The sequence below is a fragment of the Giraffa tippelskirchi genome, chromosome 6 (assembly GCF_054371585.1).
Source record: "Giraffa tippelskirchi isolate mGirTip1 chromosome 6, T2T-mGirTip1v1.2.pri, whole genome shotgun sequence".
Lineage (NCBI taxonomy): Eukaryota > Metazoa > Chordata > Mammalia > Artiodactyla > Giraffidae > Giraffa > Giraffa tippelskirchi.
This window is the reverse complement of record NC_137280.1, coordinates 16,300,969-16,323,357: the sequence shown is the minus strand read 5'-3', so window position 1 is coordinate 16,323,357 and position 22,389 is coordinate 16,300,969. Positions and strand designations below refer to the sequence as shown.

General features: G+C 38.3%; 1 protein-coding gene across 50 annotated transcripts in view; it reads left to right on the top strand.

The window, feature by feature from the left end:
• Nucleotides 1-22,389, top strand: part of RNF19A (ring finger protein 19A, RBR E3 ubiquitin protein ligase) — a 104,348-nt gene that overhangs the window by 5,168 nt on the left and 76,791 nt on the right. For 18 of the 50 annotated variants that reach the window (XR_014057445.1, XR_014057434.1, XR_014057430.1 and 15 more), the window contains exon 2: nucleotides 21,200-21,340. The exons of the other annotated variants lie outside the window; for them this stretch is intronic. The gene's annotated coding sequence lies outside the window, so the exon portion shown is untranslated. The remainder of the gene's footprint in view (nucleotides 1-21,199; nucleotides 21,341-22,389) is intronic. 50 annotated transcript variants of the gene reach the window in all.

Genomic DNA, 22,389 nt, shown 5'->3' with positions numbered 1-22,389 from the left:
AGCAGATCTCAGTGTAAAAACAGAAAGAAGTACCAATGAGACTACTGTATGTGGAGGTCCTGGTGCCTCCCACACTGGAATAAGTTACAGTGGATAAATCAATACAAAATGCTTTTATATTGAGTCAAGAGAGGTGACTGAGTCTACTTCAGAACCAAATTTTAAACCTCTCATCTATTTAAATATTGCCTGAACTAGTTTATCCTTCAGTTTTTGTTTATATGAATAACCAACACTTCTTATATAGTCATCCTTAAAATCATGAAATAAAGTCCTTTGGAAATAGAGGGTGGGGACTGATTACGTGCATATAAATGGGGAAAATAACTCTTGTCATCACAGGATATGTATGGTATAGCACAATGACTCATTCTTTTATCTAAACTAGGGGTTGCAGTGGTTACCTGGTAAGCAATTATGCATAGCCAAATGTAGCTAAATCAAATACATAGCCAAACAAAATAGATATCTCCTGATAGCCATATGCTTTCATTAAAAATAATGATGATTTATTAAAATTATAGATGAACATCCCTTGACTTTTTGCATAAGCATAACACACTTTACTGATAATTTCTGGAATCATGCAGTAGATTGTGTGGTAGCCCTCAAAAAGATATGTTCACATGCTAACCTTTCGAACTCATGAATGACACCTTATTTGAAAAAAGAATCTTTGCAGATGTAATTAAGGATCTTGAGATGAGGAGATCATCCCAAGCTATCCAAGGGGTCCGGAATTCAATGACAAGTTGCCCTTAGAAGGGAAAAGCAGAGGGAAATTACAGACAGACAAAAGAGAGGGAGATGAACAGAAGAGGTGGAGATAGTGTGACCGTGGAGGGAGAAATTGGAGTGATGTGGCCCCAAGCCAAGGGATGCTTGTGATCACCAGAAGCTGTAAGAGGTGAAGAACAAATTCTCCTGTGCCACCCCAAAAGGGCTTATAACCCTGCTGGATTTGAGGCTTTTAGCCTTCAGAACTGTGAGAACATAAATTTCTGTTGTCTTATGTCACCTGCTTTGTGGTAATTTGTCACAGGAAACTAATATACAGTCAAAAATAAAAAGATCTGTGTTATTTTGTATCATTTATCGTGACTATCAGAGATTAGACAGCCCTTCCGTTGGAGTGCTAATCCATTCTTAGAAATATCAAAGGAAGTGTCTTAATACCCTCAAGTCTGAACAGGCCTAAGAAATAGTTTATATTTTGTAAGATACATTGTTATTGTCTCTCGTGTCATTCTTCACTCCTCCTATGAATTTGCCCCTGTTTGCTCTTGACTTTTTAAGATATAGTTTGTATTTAAGGGAAGGGTGAAAACATAATACTGATGGGAGAGATCAACAGGTTTTGTCGTATGAAGGTGTGATTTCTTCTACCTTCCCTGTCTCCTTTACTGGATCCTCCTGTAAACCTTGTGGCTTAAGGATGGCGTGCCACAGGGCTCAGTCCTTACCCTTCTTTATTTACTCCTTTGGCGAGTTCATCCATACTTGTGGTTTTACACACCATCCAGGTAACAACTTTTCTCAAAATTATATCTCTAGGTCAAACTTTTTCCTGAACTCCGTGCTTGTCATATGGATATTTGGATGCATATTCTCACCTAAGATTTGAAAGGAACCCCTGCTCTTAGCTTCTCCCTAAAGCTTATTCTTTTCACAGCCTTCTCCATTTCAGTAGACAGCAGTTTCAGCCTTCTGGTTAATCGGGCCAGAATCCTCTTGGAATCCATGTCAGTTCTGTCAGTTCTACTTTCAAGACATGTCCTTTTGCCCATCATCATCTCTTTCCTAGGGTATTGCAGCCGCCTTTAAACTGTCCTCCATGTTACTATCTTTAACTCTTCCTGTTCTACTCTTTCTGCTTTATTGACTATGCCAAAGCCTTTGACTGTGTGGATCACAATAAACTGTGGAAAATTCTGAAAGAGATGGGAATACCAGACCACCCGACCTGCCTCTTGGAAAATCTGTATGCAGGTCAGGAAGCAACAGTTAGAACTGGACATGGAACAACAGACTGGTTGCAAATAGGGAAAAGAGTACGTCAAGGCTGTATATTGTCACCATGCTTATTTAACTTATATGCGGAGTACATCATGAGAAACGCTGGGCTGGAGGAAGCACAAGCTGGAATCAACATTGCTGGAAGAAATATCAATAACTTCAGATATGCAGATGACACCACCCTTACGGCAGAAAGTGAAGAACTAAAGAGCTTCTTGACGAAAGTGAAAGAGGAGAGTCAAAAAGTTGGCTTAAAGTTCAACATTCAGAAAACAAAGATCATGGCATCCGGTCCCATTACTTCATGGGAAATAGATGGAGAAACAGTGGCAGACTTTATTTTGGGGGGCTCCAAAATCACTGCAGATGGTAACTGCAGCCATGAAATAAAGAACGCTTACTCCTTAGAAGAAAAGTTATGACCAACCTAGACAGCATATTATAAAGCAGAGACATTACTTTGCCAACAAAGGTCCATCTAGTCAAGGCTATGGTTTTTCCAGTAGTCATGTATAGATGTGAGAGTTGGACTATAAAGAAAGCTGAGCACTGAAGAATTGATGCTTTTGAACTGTGGTGTTGGAGAAGACTCTTGAGAGTCCCTTGGACTGTAAGGAGATCCAACCAGTCCATCCTAAAGGAAATCAGTCCTGAATGTTCATTAGGAGGACTGATGTTGAAGCTGAAACTCCAGTACTTTGGCCACCTGATGCGAAGAGCTGACTAATTTGAAAAGACCCTGATGCTGGGAAAGATTGAAGGCAGATGGAGAAGGTAACGACAGAGGATGAGATGATTGGATGGCATCACCAACTCGATGGACATGTGTTTGAGTAAACTCTGGGAGTTGGTGATGGTCAGGGAGGTCTGGCATGCCGCAGTCCATGGGGTTGCAAAGAGTCGGACACGACTGAGCTACTGAACTGAATTCTATTCTTAACACTAGAATTATCCTTTTTAATTACTAATATCCAGATTTTAAACTATCTTGTTTAGAAGCCCCTTAAGCCTCCTAAGTTTTCCCATCTTGCTTGGAAATAAAAATCAGAGTTCTTACAGTGGTCTGTGAAGCCCTACACAAGCTGGGCTGATAGCATTCTGACCTGTCTCATATTCCTTGCTCATTTCCCTTAGACCTCATTCTGGCCTCTGGGCTATTCCTTGAACAGATCAGGCACATTCAACCTTACGGCCTTTGCAGTGGCTATTGCCTTTCCCTTGGATGCTCTTTTCCTAGATTTCCTCATGGCTAACTCCCCTCAAGTCTTTGTTTAAATGTCATCTTCTCAGTTAGTTCTGATCACCCTTAAAAAAATTGTCACGTGGCACTTCCCAGGTCGTCCGGTGGTTAAGAATCTGCCTGCCAGTGCAGGGGACACAGGTTTGATCTCTGCTCCAGGAGGATCTTGCGTGCCTCAGGGCAAACCTGTGTGCCACAGCTTCTGAGCCCACACGTCACAACTAGAGAAGCCACTGCAATGAGAAGCCTGTGCGCTGCAATTAGAGAGTAGCTCCTCCTTACTGCAACTAGAGAAAGCCCAAATGCAGCAATGGAATTTCAGCACAGCCAAAAGTAAAAAATTTTTAAAAATTGTGATCAGCAGCACTCTTACACACACTCTCGATTACCTTTACTCTGCTTAACTTTTCCCCCACACTTCTAGCAAAGAATGACAGTAAAATATTTAGGTGACATGTTTAGAAATTTGTAAACTTCTATATAAAAGTATGGAATAATTTTTAGTAGTTTAGTTACTGATCTAGAATGATTTGTGGACATAAGATAGGAGTTGGGCCTCAAAGAATAGTAGGAGTTTAAATGAGCACAGCAGTGTGGTATGGGGGTGTGTGTGGTCAGTTGTGTCTGCCTGACTCTTTGTTACCCCATGGACTGTAGCCCACCAAGCTCCTCTGCCCATGGAATTTTCTGGGCAAGAAAATCCCTTGGGTTGCCATTTCCTACCCCTGGGGATCGTCCCAACGCAGGGATTGAACCTGTGTCTCTTGCATTGGCAGGGGGGTTCTTTACCACTGTGCTGCCTAAGAAGCAGAGCAAAGAAGGCAGAAGAGAGTATTCAGGCAGAGACAAAGACATGGGAAGTGTCATGGAGGTGAAACTATATTTTATTAATATATTTAACAAGTAGACCAGTTAGCTGGAGTGTGTTTTTATGTCAGAGAATGGTAAGAGACTAAGGTAAGATTGTGGAAGACTGAATTCCATGCAAAGTTTAAAATTCATTTGTCTGTGGGAAGCAAATGAATGTTTGTAAACAGAACTTAACAAAAGGCCAACGTGATCAGTCAGAAACCAGGTGATTAATGAAGGTCTTGTCAAGGAAGTAAAATAGTAGAAAGAGGACTAAGAGTTTGTTCTGGCACATTAGCTGTATGGATAAATCAAGTAATCTCTAGACCAGCACTGTACAATAGAACTTTCTGCAATGATAGAAATATTCTGGACCTGCACTGTCCAGTATGATAGCCAATGGCCATATACAGCTATGCGTGCATACTAAGTCGCTTCAGTCATGTCCGACTCTCTGCGATCCTATGGACTGCAGCTGGCCAGGCTCCTCTGTCCATGGGCTTCTCCAGGAAGGAGTACTGGAGTGGGTTGCCCTGCCCTCCTGGGGATCTTTCCAACCCAGGAACTGAACCCGCATCTCTTATGTCTCTGGTAGGCAAGTTCTTTACCACTAGCACCACTTCGGAAGGGCATATGTGGCTACAGAGCATTTGAAATATGACTAGTGCAACTGAGGAACTGGAGTTTAATATTTTTTAAAATTCATTTAAACCTAAATAGCCTCATATGGCTAGTGATGATATGTTCAACTGAGTAACTCTAGACTACAGTTTTCTCACTTACAAAGTTTAACGTTAGATTGGAACATTAGTGTCACTAGAAGTATAGGTTCCGCAGTCAAATGAAGTTGTTCTGAGGAACTCACGTGGGTATCTAGCAGATTCACCTGTGTATGACTAGTATTTGTGGAATAGTTCCAGTTTGTAGCCTTTCATTTTTTGAATCTCCATGACTTATTTGATATTCCTTCTGTCTCTTGATTGCTGATTTTTAAATTGGGGTTTGTTGATGCTTCCTATAGCTAAATATTTATAGTTAAAATATCTAATATTTCTAATTAAATACTATGTTGTATAATTATAGGTAAACCCATTTTGTTTCTTTTGAATTCTTAATGAGAAAGCCATAACAATGATAACCTTTATGATTGTTTACCTGTTGTGTAATTCTTACCTAGATTCTCCTGCTTTCTTTAGAAAATACTCCCTTAGTTGTTTTTTTCTCCTATAAAATTAATAAATATTTTATTTGTATTTCAGTTCTGATTTTATTTTGGGGGGACATATTTAGAGGGAAGCTCTATAAATGCTGTGTATCTGGAGCAAAATAGACACATTTTGCTTATTGTGCCTCTTGTTTCCCAAGAGATACTGTTGCTTCTGAGAATTACTTTATAATTTGAAGAAAGTTTTGAGGATAGTTTTTAGGACTTCTACCACATAGTTCTTCCAATCTGTGCTCTACCTCATCATGTACATATGTTGTAAAATTAAATACACACACAAACACACACATAATGATTTACCCTAACCAGAGGTCTCTGCTTTCCCCACTCCTCATGTTCTTTAGGAGAAAGGGACAAATGAGTTTCCAAAATTGGAGAGGCAGGATACTGCTGTTATCAATACTTTTTAAAGTAACTTACAGAAAAATTGGTTAGGACAAAATTAGCCCAAATATTTAGTATTTGTAATTGTCCAAATAGTAGAATTTCTTGGTGGCTCAGACGGTAAAGCCTCTGTCTGCAATACGAGAGACCTGGGTTCGATTCTTGGGTTGGGAAGATCCCCTGGAGAAGGAAATGGCTACCCACTCCAGTATTCTTACCTGGAAAATCCCATGGACATAGGAGCCTCGTAGGCTACAGTGCACGGGGTCGCAAAGAGTTGGACACGACTGAGCGGCTTCTCTTTCTTTCTTTTCTTTCTAAATAGTAGACTTATTCAGATTAATGATGAAACTGGTAAAATTCAGTTTGCAATTCATTCCACTGGATTTACTAAGACCAAAGAGTATACCAACACTTGAGAAAATTTGGAGATGTTTTTAAAAGAACAGAAATAAAAATTATCTCAGAAACTATTAATTGTCCACTTTTAACCCTAGAGTATGCATGTATTGGACTTTCCAGGTGGCTCAGTGGTAAACAATTCACCTGCCAATGCAGGAGATGCGTGTTCAATCCCTGGGTTGGGAAGATCCCCTGGAGAAGGAAATGACAACCCACTCCAGTATTCTTGCCTGGGAAATCGCGTGGCTCAGCGGGCTACAGTCCATAGGGTTGAAAAGAGTTGGGGACGACTACGCACGCATGATGTGTGTTACAGCTGTATATGTGTTTGTATATTAGAATCATAGTCTTTTAGAACTAAGAGACCTTAGAGGTTACCTCATCCAATCACTTTAGCTTACAAATAAGGAACTTGAAATTCAAAAGTACACAAACTTGACTAATACATCAAACTAGGTTAATATCTCGCTTCTGTTGATGTATAGCAGTGAGTATTTTAACCAGTCAAGAAGAGTTTTTTTTTTGACAGCTTGGTCTTTTTTTAACCTATTTAAAAACTTTTTTTCATGTCTCTGGGCACTCCATCACACACATCATTTTGCACTATGCTTTTCCGTTCTTTTCCTTATTGCTGTGTTGTTTGCCCTTCTAAATAGTTCCTGGAAGGAGCTAGTCAAAATGTTTTAAGGATGTTTTTATTGGAAAATGGAATGAATGATGCCTTTTCTTTCTGCAGTAGTTTAAACTGTCTCTTTAGGGAGGTTTTGTGGCATATGGGAATAATTTATTCTGAACTTTTAGTGTATGTTTTTAGGAGATCGTAGACATTATCTAGAGGTAGAGCTCAAGGAAGTATTTTTGAGTCTTGATAAGCATTCACTTACCAAAAAACTTGCTGGAAACGATGTGCCTATGTTAATGATCTGTTGAGCTTCCTCCACCTCCCCTATGTATAAAAGTAGTTAAGTTGAATTTACTTATTCCGTTTTTAATGTTAGACCACTTATTGTAGGTTTATAACTATATAAATGTAAGGGTGAAAACTATTCATCTTGGAGAAATTTGTGTTCTATAACAATGTATTCCAAACTTCCAAGTGGCTAAGTATTCTGATTACATTAGACATGCCATTTCAGAGCCAACAGTTTGTTTCATTTTATTTCTAACCTTAAGCATGATAATCTTTGTTTTAAACAGTTTTATCCAGTAAGTGGCTTAGTTACATTTGTGTCATCTTCTCAAATATTTATAATGGCTAATATTTGTCAGATGATTAATATGTCATACTAGTGCTAGATTCTTTATATATTTTATTTAATCCTAGTAATAATTCTGTGGACTGTGGGTTATTTGTTATTCCTATTTTACAGTTTAGTAAACAGTCTTAGTAATTTAATGCAATGTCACACAGCTAGTGTCAGAATCTGAACTTGAACCCAAACTTTGTGACTCCGTAGTCCATGCTTTACTCTCTGAATAAAAATAAGCTATTATTACCCTATATTTGTTTTCAGAATTTTCCTTCCAAACTACTCTTAAGTTATTCCCTCATTTTATCTCATCTTGGGTAAGATAGTTGTGTCTGAAACAAAACCCCAAATCTTATGGCAGAACTCTATAAAAGTTAATTTTTCACTCACACAAAGAACCATGTGGGTGACTCAGGTATCCCAGTTCTTTCCGTCTTGTGACTCAGCTGTCCCCAAGCCCTGCTTGGAGTCAACCACTGGAATTACTACATTCAGCCAGCTTGTGAGGAAAGGGAGAGAACTCAAAGGATGATTGAAAGGATGATTTAGGGACTAGTTCTGGAAGGGGCATGCATCATCACCCTCACATTACATTGGCCAGAACTGGACACATGACTGCATCTAGCTGCAAATGGAAGGAAAATGAAACAGGCTGACACTTTCTCTATTTAAACACTATCTCTATTTAAAATGGAACAGCACAAAGAAGTAAAATGTTTGATGGCCAGTGAGAAACAGTCAGCAGTGGTGCTAGAAATACAACCAAATAGCCTTTTAATTACTGGAATGTCTCCTCAGAAACACGAGCATATTATATACAGATCTAAGAAATCTGGATTCTTGGGATAGAGATAGTGTTATTGACTTTCCTTATGAGGATTGATGAACTTAAAAAATTTTTCAGTGGTAATTGCCATTTTAAGTGAAGATGACATAATAGCTCTGTAATATCTTTATACACAGCTGTCCTTTGCATGTACAACAGTTAGCCTTTATTAGTTAGATTTTGTTTTTTAAATGTGTGATGGGTTACTCTAGGCCATCTACATACCTTATATTTATTCTTGCATTATGAATCTGAGACATTTGTTTTACAGATGAAGGTTGTTTATTTTTTTTTAATCTTTCCCCAAACTTAACTCTTTGGAACTGCAACTTATCTTACAGGAATAGAAGTGTGTTCTAACTGAGCTAATAATTAGAATAGATATGAATATAGTACTGATAATGTAAATTAGTGAGAGCAGACCCAATTTACAGAATCTGATGTTAACTTTTACTGGCAAATTAAACTCTACCATCTCAGCAGTAGTGGTTATCCTTTTGTTATACTTTAGACTCCTTGGAGAATCTGTTGAAAGCTATGAATTCTATCTGTGGAATATACCTATATTTATAATTTAGTATACAGTTTTAGAGATTTCATGGATTTCTATGAAGCCTATCCATGGATAAGCTGTATTTTAAAGCATTTTTATCCCTCACCAAAAATTTATTATTGTGCCTATTGTATTTTTACTTTAACAGACTGTATAAAGAGATGTTTAATAAGTCAGAGTTTTTATAAGAGAGATTGTCTCTTTAATATTATTTGGACAGCAAGAATGATACCCAGAGCCTGCATTGCTGCTATAGCTGACTTTCCAGCTATATTGGGGAATAGATTTATTAGAGGAAAATATAACATTTCACATTTGACACCAGCAAGATAAATGACATAACTTAAGATAACTTTAAACATTTAAATAACCTTTTTGAGCAATATGAAACTTCATAATAATGAACTTTAGTGATGTATCACTGTACAGAGAAAACCATATGTGAAAAACCAAAAAATTTAATGAACTTGTTCAGATGTACAAAAACTCTATTTACTTGGAGCCAAAATTAGCTTGTATGCAGATATATCATTTCTAGTACATCACTTCCAGTTGTGGTCTGATCAAAGGATGGCTTATGATTAATTCTGTTTTTTATAGTCAGCTACTACATTAAATTGTACCTGCTAAGTCACCTGAGTCGTGTCCGACTCTTAGCAACCCCATGGACTGCAGCCTACCAGGCTCCTCCATCCATGGGATTTTCCAGGCAAGAGTACTGGAGTGGGGTGCCATTGCCTTCTCCGAAATTGTACCTAGGCATAGTTAAATTTGATATGTTATTGTTTGCAACTCTGTATAGGAAATGCTATGGAAGATAAATATTTCCTTTTTCCATTGCCTTAGGAACTTTTTAACTCTAGAGGAAGAGCAGGGCCAAAAAATTTAGTTAAGTATAGAGTATATCCCCCACTGTTTATTCACCAACATTGGCTTCTGAAGTCGTGCTCAGTTAGCTAAGTTAATTTTCTCTATATTAGATAATTTGGTCAGATAACTAATGATCCCTCTTTGTACAACTTAAATTGTCTGCTATTTATGATGCTAAAAAACTACTGTCACTGTGAAAAACAGAATACTGTCAAAAGCACATATGTACAGTCTTTTAGAAAGAAAATTTTAAATAGATATTGATACATATTTAGATTTTGGGACTAAAATGTTTAGATTATGGGAGTATCATATATACTCATATAAAATCAAGTCTTTTCTTTCAAAATTATGCTTATGAAAAAAGGGAATCACTTTATTATAATTTATATCCTTGCAAAGTCTAGTATTACTGTTTGGGGAAGACATAGTAGGAAACGTCTTTGTTCAGTGCTTGGTTTGGATGCACTAGAATGAAAGTTCCACAGAACAGGGGGCTTGTCTCTCTCGTTCACTATTCTGTGTCTACCACCTGGAAGAGTATTTAGCACCTGATAAACACTGAACATACTTGTTGAAAGAATAAATGAATTAATGCTGATAAAGAATAATGAATTGTATACTTAAGCTAAAATTTCCTATAATAGCATCATATACAGATTCAAGAATATTGTATCTTAGATCTTTAGGTAAAGGTATCCTTTGGAAAACTGCCAAATGTTTCCCCTGCCTCAAATGTATACAACGTTCCTCTTGAGGAAAAGATCATGCAACACAGGACAGCTGAAAAGCAAGCAGAAAACTAGTCTTACTGGCTCAAGGTGTCAAGGGATAGAGTTTGGGACTGCCAGAATGGCTGGAAATTGAGTGGATAAATCCCAGAAAGGAGGGAGTTATATAGTCAGATAGCCCTAAAATCTATGAAAAACTCCCCTAAAATATGCTAGTGACCCCTGAACTATGCAGAGAGATTCTATGGAGCTCAGTGGAAAATAATAACAGTTAGACTGGAAAAGATTTCAGTTGGTACTCTGGTCAGGAGGGACAATTTGGTGTTTGATTCCCACCAGATTAAAGGAGCTTGGTAAAACATTTGTGCTCAGAGATGCATTTTAAAACATAAATCCAAGCCTCCACAAGTTTGACTTTATGAGCCAGAGATTTAACTGCCAGGTATATTAAAAATGTTCACTCTTACAAGAAGATATCTCTACTGCATCAGTTCAGTTCAGTTCAGTCGCTCAGTCGTGTCCGACTCTTTGCGACCCCATGAATCGCAGCACGCCAGGCCTCTCCATCCATCACCAACTCCCGGAGTCTACCCAAACCTATGTTCATCGAGTCGGTGATGCCATCCAACCATTTCATCCTCTGTCGTCCCCTTCTCCTCCAGCCCCCAATCCTACCCAGCATTAGGGTCTTTTCCAGTGAGTCAACCCTTCGCATGAGGTGGCCAAAGTATTGGAGTTTCAGCTTCAACATCAGACCTTCCAATGAACACCCAGGATTGATCTCTTTTAGGATGGATTGATTGGATCTCCTTGCAGTCCAAGGGACTCTCAAGAGTCTTCTCCAACACCACAGTTCAAAAGCATCAATTCTTTGGCGCTCAGCTTTCTTCACCGTCCAACTCTCACATCCATACATGACCACTGGAAAAACCATAGCCTTGACTAGACGGACTTTTGTTGGCAAAGTAATGTCTCTGCTTTTAAATATGCTATCTAGGTTGGCCATAACCTTCCTTCCAAGGAGTAAGCGTCTTTTAATTTCATGGCTGCAGTCATCATCAGCAGTGATTCTGGAGCCCCCAAAAATAAAGTCTGACACTGTTTCCACTGTTTCCCCATCTGTTTCCCATGGAGTGATTGGACCAGATGCCATGATCTTAGTTTTCTGAACGTTGAGCTTTAAGCCAACTTTTTCACTCTCCTCCTTCACCTTCATCAAGAGGCTCTTTAGTTCTTCACTCTCTGCCATAAGGGTGGTGTCATCCGCATATCTGAGGTTATTGATATTTCTCCCAGCAATCTTGATTCCAGCTTGTGTTTCTTCCAGCCCAGCGTTTCTCATGATGTACTCTGCATATAAGTTAAATAAGCAGGGTGACAATATACAGCCTTGACGTACTCCTTTTCCTATTTGGAACCAGTCTGTTGTTCCATGTCCAGTTCTAACTGTTGCTTCCTGACCTGCATACAGGTTTCTCAAGAGACAGGTCAGATGGTCTGGTATTCCCATCTCTTTCAGAATTTTCCACAGTTTATTGTGATCCACACAGTCAAAGGCTTTAGCATAGTCAATAAAGCAGAAATAGATGTTTTTCTGGAACTCTCTTGCTTTTTCGATGATCCAGCGGATATTGGCAATTTGATCTCTGGTTCCTCTGCCTTTTCTAAAACCAGCTTGAACATCTGGAAGTTCACGGTTCACGTATTGCTGAAGCCTGGCTTGGAGAATGTTGAGCATTACTTTACTAGCGTGTGAGATGAGTGCAATTGTGCAGTAGTTTGAGCATTCTTTGGCATTGCCTTTCTTTGGGATTGGAACGAAAACTGACCTTTTCCAGTCTTGTGGCCATTGCTGAGTTTTCCAAATTTGCTGGCATATCAAGTGCAGCACTTTCACAGCATCACCTTTGAGGATTTGAAATAGCTCAACTGGAATTCCATCACCTCCACTAGCTTTGTTCGTAGTGATGCTTTCTAAGGCCCACTTGACTTCACATTCCAGGATGTCTGGCTCTAGGTGAGCGATCACACCATCGTGATTATCTGGGTCGTGAAGATCTTTTTTGTACAGTTCTTCTGTGTATTCTTGCCACCTCTTCTTAATATCTTCTGCTTCTGTTAGGTCCATACCATTTCTGTCCTTTATCGAGCCCATCTTTGCATGAAATGTTCCTTTGGTATCTCGAATTTTCTTGAAGAGATCTCTAGTCTTTCCCAATCTGTTGTTTTCCTCTATTTGTTTGCACTGATCGCTGAGGAAGGCTTTCTTATCTCTCCTTGCTATTCTTTGGAACTCTGCATTGAGATGGGAATATCTTTCCTTTTCTCCTTTGCTTTTCGCTTCTCTTCTCTTCCCAGCTATCTGTAAGGCCTCCTCAGACAGCCATTTTGCTTTTTTTCATTTCTTTTCCATGGGGATTTTCTTGATCCCTGTCTCCTGTACAATGTCACGAACCTCTGTCCATAGTTCATCAGGCACTCTGTCTATCAGGTCTAGTCCCTTAAATCTATTTGTCACTTCCACTGTATACTCATAAGGGATTTGATCTAGGTCATACCTGAATGGTCTAGTGGTTTTCCCTACTTTCTTCAATTTAAGTCTGAATTTGGCAATAAGCAGTTCATGATCTGAGCCACAGTCTGCTCCTGGTCTTGTTTTTGCTGACTGTATAGAGCTTCTCCATCTTTGGCTGCAAAGAATATAATCAATCTGATTTCGGTGTTGACCATCTGGTGATGTCCACGTGTAGAGTCTTCTCTTGTGTTGTTGGAATAGGTTGTTTGCTATTACCAGTGCGTTCTCGTGGCAAAACTCTATTAGCCTTTGCCCTGCTTCATTTTGTACTCCAAGGCCAAACTTGCCTGTTACGCCAGGTGTTTCTTGACTTCCTACTTTTGCATTCCAGTCCCCTATAATGAAAAGGACATCTTTTTTGGGTGTTAGTTCTAGAAGGTCTTGTAGATCTTCATAGAATCGTTCAACTTCAGCTTCTTCGGCGTTACTGGTTGGGGCATAGACTTGGATTACCATGATATTGAATGGTTTGCCTTGGAAACGAACAGAGATCATTCTGTCGTTTTTGAGATTGCATCCAAGTACTGCATTTTGGACTCTCTTGTTGACCATGATGGCTACTCCATTTCTTCTAAGGGATTCTTGCCCACAGTAGTAGATATAATGGTCATCTGAGTTAAATTCACCTATTCCAGTCCATCTTAGTTCGCTGATTCCTAGAATGTCGACGTTCACTCTTGCCATCTCCTGTTTGACCACTTCCAGTTTGCCTTGATTCATGGACCTAACATTCCAGGTTCCTATGCAATATTGCTCTTTACAGCATCGGACTTTGCGTCTATCACCAGTCACATCCACAGTTGGGTATCGTTTTTGCTTTGGCTCCATCCCATCATTCTTTCTAGAGTTATTTCTCCACTGATCTCCATTAGCATATTGGGCACCCACTGACCTGGGGAGTTCATCTTTCAGTGTCCTATCCTTTTGCCTTTTCATACTGTTCATGCACACTCTACTGCATAATGTCCACAATACCCAGTTTATAATAGACAACTACTAGACAGGTGAAGAATTGGGAAAATGTGATGTAATGTCACGACCACTGACCCCAGAATGATAGCAGGCCCTAAAATTAGCAGAATTAACAGACTTGAAAGCAACTGTAATATATTCAGTGACCTAAAGGGAGATGCATGATCATGATGACTGAATATAGGTGGGCAATTTCAACAGAGAAATAGAAACTATAGAAGAATAGACAGTCTTAATTGTTGTGGCCCTTTAAATGGACCGGAACTTGGGAGTACAGAGTCGACCAATAAGAAAGTAAAAGGAAGAAGAAAAGAGGCTGAGCAGCCTGAAGGGGACAGAAAGAGAGAGAGAGAGAGAAAGACACGGGGACCAGTGCTCTGGTGGAACAAAGGCGTTTACAGGGATCAAGAATCACAAGTCATCCAGAAAGCCAGAGGCTAGAATCATTCTCTAGAGAGGGGGTTGTAAAAGTTCCTTTACATATCAGAAGGGAAGAGAGTTGTAAATGGCTGCTGTTCACCATATGGAAAAGCTATTTTCCATATGAATGAGATACATGAATTTCTGTTATCCCAGAAAGCTGGCTTGCCAGCTCTCTGGCACCTGTATTCAGGTGCTGTTAAGGAACATAGAATTCATGCAAGACTGAAAACAGCACACAGGAAGCCTCCTGTTAAATGTATCCTGACAAATCTAGAACTGAAAAGTACAATTGAATGGATTTAACAACAGACTGGAGCAGGCAGAGAAAAAAGTTGATGAACTCGAAGGTAGATCAATAAAAATTTGCAAATCCAAAGAATGGATAAAAAATACAAAAAATGAACAGAGCCTTGGCAGAAAGAGAGAGAAGAGAGAGACACAGACAGTAGAGTAAAAAAATACGTAAAGAAACAATTGCCAAAAAATTAAATCAACTTGAAATTGAAGAAGGTCAATGAACCCCAGCTATGATAAATACAGAGAAAATAACATCTAGGTATATTTTGATCAAACCTGCTGAACATCAAAGATAGAAAATGTTAATGCAGCCAAAGGAGAAAAAACACACATTACTACAGAGGAATTAAAATATCAGTGAATGATGACTTAATCAGAAATGATTGGCGATCAGAAGAAAATGGAATGACCTATTTTAAGTTCTGAAAGGAGAAAGTTATCAACCTGGAATTCTGTATTCAGAAAAGAATACTCATGAAAATGAAGGTGAAATAGGACATTTTTCAAATAAACAAAACTTGAGAGAATTCATTGATAGGAAATCTGCAACATGAAGAAATGTTTAAGGAAGTTCTTCAGGTTGGAGGGAAATAATATCAAGACATCAGATGAAACTTGGATCCACAAGAAGGAATAAAGAGTACCACAAATGGTAAATGTGTCAATAAATAGATTTTATCCCCAGAAAATGTTTTGTAAGCATATAAAGTGATGAAAGAATTTACAGAAGAACTGGTAGATGTAATTAAATAAACATTTTAAACCTCTTTACTTCAAAAATGACAAAATTAAAGGGCAAATATTAAGAGGAAATAAATATGAAAGTTTTAAAATTGAAGAGGACCATTAATATTCCAGTGTAAAAAATGGGCAAAAACATATGAACAGGTAAATCATTGAAAAAATAAAGAGGGCTGTAAGTGTGAACAAATGTTCGATTTGTTTAGTAATCAAAGAAATTGAAATGAAAGTAGCTTACTTTTTTTTCCCCACAACTTAGAAAAAGCTATTGAAATAATATAGAATGTTGATTAGAATCCAGGGGAATAAGCACCTTTCCAGTTGGTGGGAGCAAAAATTGGAACAAAACAGTTTGGTTGTTTATTTCAAGTGCATATTTTGGAATTGCTACCACCTAGATAGCAGCTGGCATTTTGGAAGTCCCTACCACCTAGATAGCAAGAAATTTATGCACTAAGAAGTAGCTTATCAAATTAGGTCAGAGGTAAGTAGAAAGGAGATAATTATTCAGTAACTGGTGTTGAGAAAACTGGCTAGCCATTTAGAAAAAAATCAAACTTTGATCTCTACTTAGTTCTAACATGAAAATAAATTGAAATGGATAAACGATGTAAGCAATAAACAAAATATAGAAGTACCAGAAAGAAATATGAATGAATTTTAAAAATGTGATCTTGGAGTGAGCAGGATCATTCCAAGACAGGTATAGAATCCAAAAGTCATAAAGAGAAAAATATGTGAATTTGAACACACACACACACGAAAGTTTCATTTCTATGTTGGAAAATTGCATGCAGGTTGTTTTTTTTATGTATTTGACACATAATAGTAGAGTTCCTTTATATAAAAAAACCTTATACCGACAGCAGAGTATGAACATGTGGTTAGTTCACAGAAAGCGAAATCTGACTTATAAACATGTGAGAACCATGTTTAATACCAGATGTATACTCATTAAAATTTTATCTTTTATTCATCATCTTCTCTCAGCCTCTCAATATAAGTATATATTGCTGAAGAAGTTTAATGGCCTGTTATGCTTTTGTAATATAAAATAGTTTTTTACTAGAATCTAAAATAGAAAGTCTTATTTCTTTATCTCCTTTCTTGACCCTCACTTGAATATGAAATAGCTTGGGCTTCAGTAGTGACCAGAATTAATGATCAATAGAAGCTGTGCTGGGAATCTCTGTACCTGTTCCCTTCTCACTTCAAACAAACAAAAACTACTTTATACTTAGTCCTTGTTCTGTTTTCTTCAACAGTGCAAGTAAGTGTTTTGGCATGCTACTTTTATTACCATGTTCTAGAGGTGCTGAACTGGGTGTCAGACATCAGTAAAAGAAATTAGAATCAGAAACTGTGGATACTTTTAGTGTTTATCAATACAAAATTATTCGGTTTTCTCCATTTTTTTACTTTTGTGAGAAGTAATAGAAGAAACCCAATTTTAGCTGAATAATAGGCAAAAACAGATATTCAAGAGTTGAGTGGGATTTTCTCTTGGGAAATAATTCCTTTATTGTCCTTTTTTTTTTTTTTGCCCAGCCTATTTTCTGCAAAATATCCTTTCATGAGTCTTAAATCACTTAGGCATGTGGGTGATTAGTAGATGCTACTAAAACATTTGTGGTTGGGAGATGTTTATTGGTTGAAGTTGTATAATGTCAGGATAGTTAACATGATCTTATCTATCCTGTAGCACTTGTGGGGTCAAGATTCTTTTTACAGTTTAAAAAGCTGAATGTAGTAAGGTTGTATCACTTAAAAAGAACCTTACAGCAGTAGGCTGCAGTCCATGGGGTCGCTAGGAGTCAGACACAACTGAGCGACTTCACTTTCTCTTTTCACTTTCATGCATTGGAGAAGGAAATGGCAACCACTCCAGTGTTCTTGCCTGGAGAATCCCAGGGATGGGGGAGCCAGGTGGGCTGCCATCTATGGGGTTGCACAGAGTTGGACATGACTGAAGCGACGTAGCAGCAGCAGCAGTAACAAGCCAAAAGCAAAGATGTGAACAAATCCTCAGTTCCTTACTTCCACTTACGTGTCATGCATCATGATTTATTTATCCAGTGTGTCTTAGGCACCTACTGTAAGTTACAAGTTGTGTTAGGTACTAGAAATATAAAACTTGTCTTACATTTCATTTCAGCTAACATTTAGGATAGTGCCTAATTTTAGCCTGTGCCTATTTCACTTTCTTGTCATAACATCTATTTGAAGTAAGTGGAGATCACATATTTTGTAGTGGAGCTCACAGACTCAGGAATGGACATTATCTAAGATTTTTGTAACTAGCAATGTCTGACCAGGTCTTGACTCCCAAATTCTCTTCTTTATACATCCAGAGTGAATGTTTTTATTTGCTGCTCCAGACCCACTCATCCTCCTCCCCTGGCTTGCTCTGTGCCCTCTAGGAGGCTGACTTACCCTAAGGACTGCCTCCCTTGGCCTCCTTTGTTCGTTTCTCATTCGGTTTAGCCACTGTGAGGCATTGGTGGATATTAGAGGTCTCGAGAAGAGAGAAGCTGTATGTTTATTCTTCCAACTGCCATTGGACAGCTCCCTCCCTCCCTGCCCTTTTTTTCCAAAGGGTAGCAGTGGCTTTCTGAGTACTTTGCCATCACTGTTCATTCCTTTAACCCTACCCACACCTTTGTAAGTGAGCACTTCAGTCACCTCTTTGAAAATTCCTTGGGTTTTGGCCAGGATCCTGAATGATATATATAGCTTTTCAAACATAGGCTGCTCTTTGTATAGATTTGAGCTTTCTAGTTGCTCATATCTATCCTGTGTTTATAAGTTAAGTGTTTAAAATCTACAACACCTTTTCACTTAAAACAATATTGTAATTATTGATTAGATACTTCACCTGGAATGTTCAACTTCCATAATTTTTATGAAGTATAAAAAATAGCATTCTGCCAAATTAGATTATTTTTGATGTGTCAGTACAAAGTTATCAGCACTTATACTACATCTTTGATCCACAAGGCTTTGGCATACGTGGTAGAAATTCCTGTTGTGGGCCATTCCTATTTCTTCTTGTTGTTCAGTTGCCAAGTCGTGTCCGACTCTACAGCACTCCTAGCTCCCCTATCCACTATTTCCTGGAGTTTGCTCAAATGCATGTTCACTGAGTCATTGATGCTATCTAACCATCTCATCCTCTGTCGCCCCCTTCTCTTTTGCCTTCAATCTTTCCCTGCATTAGGATCTTTTGCAATGAGTTGGCTCTTCGCATCAAGTGGCCAAAATATTGGAGCTTCAGCATCAGTCCTTCCAATGAATATTCAGGGTTAATTTCCTTTAGGATTGACTGGTTTGATCTCCTTGCTGTCCAAGGGACTTTCCAGGGTCTTCTTCAGCACCATAATTCAAAAGCATCAATTCTTTGGTGCTCAGTTTTCTTTATGGTCTCTCACATCCATACATGACTGCTGGAAAAGCTATAGCTTTGACTATACAGACCTTTGTCGGTAAAATAGTGTCTCTCCTTTTTCTATGCTGTCTAGGTTTGTCATAACTTTTCTTCCAAGGAGCAAGCGTCTTTTAATTTCATGGCTGCAGTCACCATCTGCAGTGATTTTGGAGCCCAAGTAAATAACATCTGTCACTGTTTCCATTGTTTCCCCATCTATTTGCCATGAAGTGATGGGACAAGATGCCATGATGTTAGTTTTTTCAATGTTGAGTTTTTCAATAACTTAGTGAAAGTTATTGATAAATAAGTTAGCTATCAATAACTCTGACTATATTAATTATTTTTAAAAAGCTAATCCTGCAACTATTAATCTAGTATGTGTCTTGTTCCAGATTAGAGGAAATGTTTTCAGTTTTTCACTGTTGAAAATGTTTGCTGTGTGTTTGTCATATATGACCTTTATTTATTATGTTGAGGTAGGTTCCTTTTGTGAACATTTTCTGAAGAATTTTTATCAGAAATGGGTGCTGAATTTTGTCGAACACTTTTTCTGCATCTATTGAGATTATCATATTTTTATCTTTCAATTTGTTAATATGTTGCATCACATTGATTGATTTGTATATGTTGAATCCTTGCATCCCTGGAATAAACCTCACTTGGTCATGGTGTATGATCCTTTTAATGTGTTGTTGGGTTCTGTTGGCAAGAATTTTGTTGAGGATTTTTGTATCTGTGTTCGTCAGTGATATTGGCCTGTACTTTTCTTTTTTTGTGATGTCTTTGTCTGGTTTTGGTATCAGGGTGATGGTGGCCTCATAGAATGGGTTTGGAAGTGTTCCTTCATGCTGCTGCTGCTGCTGCTAAATCACATCAGTTGTGTCTGACTCTGTGCGACCCCATAGATGGCAGCCCACCAGGCTCCCCTGGCCCTGGGATTCTCCAGGCAAGAACACTGGAGTGGGTTGCCATTTCCTTCTCCAATGCATGAAAGTGAAAAGTGAAAGTGAAGTTGCTCAGCCATGTCCGACTCTTAGCGACCCCATGGACTGCAGCCTACCAGGCTCCTCTGTCCATGGGATTTTCCACGCGAGAATACTGGGGTGGGTTGCCGTTGCCTTCTCCGGTTCCTTCATGAGGTTTTTTTTTTGTCTTTTTTTTAATGGAACTTTTATTTTTAGTACCTAAAGTAATGAAAAACAAGGAGCCTTGTTTTGGAGACCAAGCATACAGAATTCTGTTTTTAAGTGCAAGAGCTTAGCAGACTCTTTAGTATTAGTGGTTCTTGACCAGTGTGTGCAACTAAATTACTGAGAACATTTGCAAAATGTACAAGTTCTGGACCACATTCTCAATTTGATCAGTTAATTCTAGAGTGGAATATGTTTTTTGTTATTGGGGGGTTCAATTAGGTTTTTTTTTTAACCTGTAAGCAATAGATGCTCATGATACAATTGTAAGTTATGCAGAAGGCAGAAAGTGAATACTAAAGATTATTCTCCCCAACATAGCTATTATTAATGGTTTAAAATTTTTCCAGAAATTCTGTAGGTACCTGTAAACCTCTGTGGGTGCATTTTTTTCCCACAAATGGTTTCATACTATACATACTACTGTTTTGCAGTTATTATTGCTCATTCAGTGTTATATAGAGAGATCTATTCCTTATCATTGCCTGTAAATTGTGGTTGATTCTTTTATTTTTACCAGTTCCCCATTGGACACTTATTTCCAAGTTTTGTATGGGCCTTGTTTGCCTTGTTTTGTTTCCTTCTGTCAACTAGGCTGCAGTGAGTTTCCTTGCACACTTTCTTTGCACACTTGTGTCCTTATAATTTCTGAAGGATAGATTTTACACGTAGGATTGCTGATCAAAGAACAGTCCCATTTCGAGTTTAGTTGGTAATGCTAAATTGGTTCCCAGAGTTGTGCTGACTGCTCTCCTCTCAACAGTATGTAAGGTGCTTCTTTCAGTACACACTCAGCAACCCTTTCAACCTTTATTAGCCCAATGTGTACAGAGATGGTATCTACTGTTTGAATTTTCATTTCTAGTGTGTTGAACACTGTTTCCGGTCTTCCTAATTTTTGTATTTCTTTTTCTCCAAACTCTTCCTCCTATATCCTTGCTCATTTTATGACTGAGTTGTACATCTTTTTCTTACTAATGTGTAAAAGCTGTTTGTATACTAAGGAAAGTTGTTCATTGTTATATGTAAAAGACTGTTATATTTTACTAATTTATCATGTCTTCCTATTTTATTGTACTTTTTACCATATAAAAATATTAAATTTTTTAGTATTCAAGTTTGTTTATTTTCCTTTAAGGTATATTTGTTTATTTGCACAATGTTTTGGAAAGGCTTCCTAAGTGGGATCACCATATATTCTAATTTGTCCCCATTATTCTATTTTAAGGGCTTCCCTGGTAGCTCAGACATTAAAGAATCTGCCCACAATGCAGGAGACCTGGGTTTGATCAGGAAGATCCCCTGGAAAAGGGAATGGCAACCCACACCATTATTCTTGTCTGGAGAATTTCGTGGACAGAGGAACCTGGTGAGCTACAGTCCGTGAGGTCCCAAAGAGTTGGACACAACTGAGCGACTAACACACACACATCCTATTTTGAATATTAATAGCACCTTCACTCACTCTTACTAGGTTCTTAAGTAGATAATAAATTATGTGGGTATCAAATTTCTAAAAGTGTGTTTGAAAAATTCTCCAGGTGATATACATTAAATACCACTGGTTTAATGTTTTAAATGATAAATTCTTAGGATCCCCAAGATAGTCTGTTCTTTGATACGTATATTGAACCCTGGAGTACAGAAGCATTTTGAGATGCAAGAGAAAATAATAACTGTAAAGAAGAAAATATGCAGAAAATTTTAGTTGAATCTACCATTACACTGTATTTCCCTCAGAATTAAGGGAATATGCAGCAGATGATGGGAAGGTATAAACTGTTGGACATGAATAAAGTTTGCCTGAGTGAAATGGTTTTCTATATTTTGTGTTAGAAAAGTAAATGTGACTTTCTTAAGAATAGATGTGACTGTAACCTCAGGGAGCTTTTTTTTTTTTAACCTTTAATTCTGATACAAAGATCACCCAGAAAAACGCATTAACCATGAGTCTGTAGGTCAGTGATTTATCACAAAGTGAATATAACTTCGTAACCACTATACATGTGCCATTTCTCAAAAGGTAGGTACAGTCCTGACTTCTGACATATGGCCTGGAGAATCCCCACGGACTGAGGAACCTGGTGGGCTACAGCCCATGGGGTCACAAAGGGTCTGCAGAACTGAGCAACTAGGCACAGCACATACACACACATCCTTTTATGAGAGATTCATATTTGTTTTATGAGTAGCAGTATTTTGTTCAGTTTCATTGCTTTCTGGTATACTTGAGTGGAATGAATATACCACAATTTACTTATCCATTCTACTGTTGATAGAAATATGGGTTGTGTCCCCACTCCAGTACTCTTGCCTGGAAAATCCTATGGACAGAAGAGCCTGGTAGGCTGCAGTCCATGGGGTCGCTAAGGGTCGGACACGACTGAGCGACTTCACTTTCACTTTTCACTTTCATGC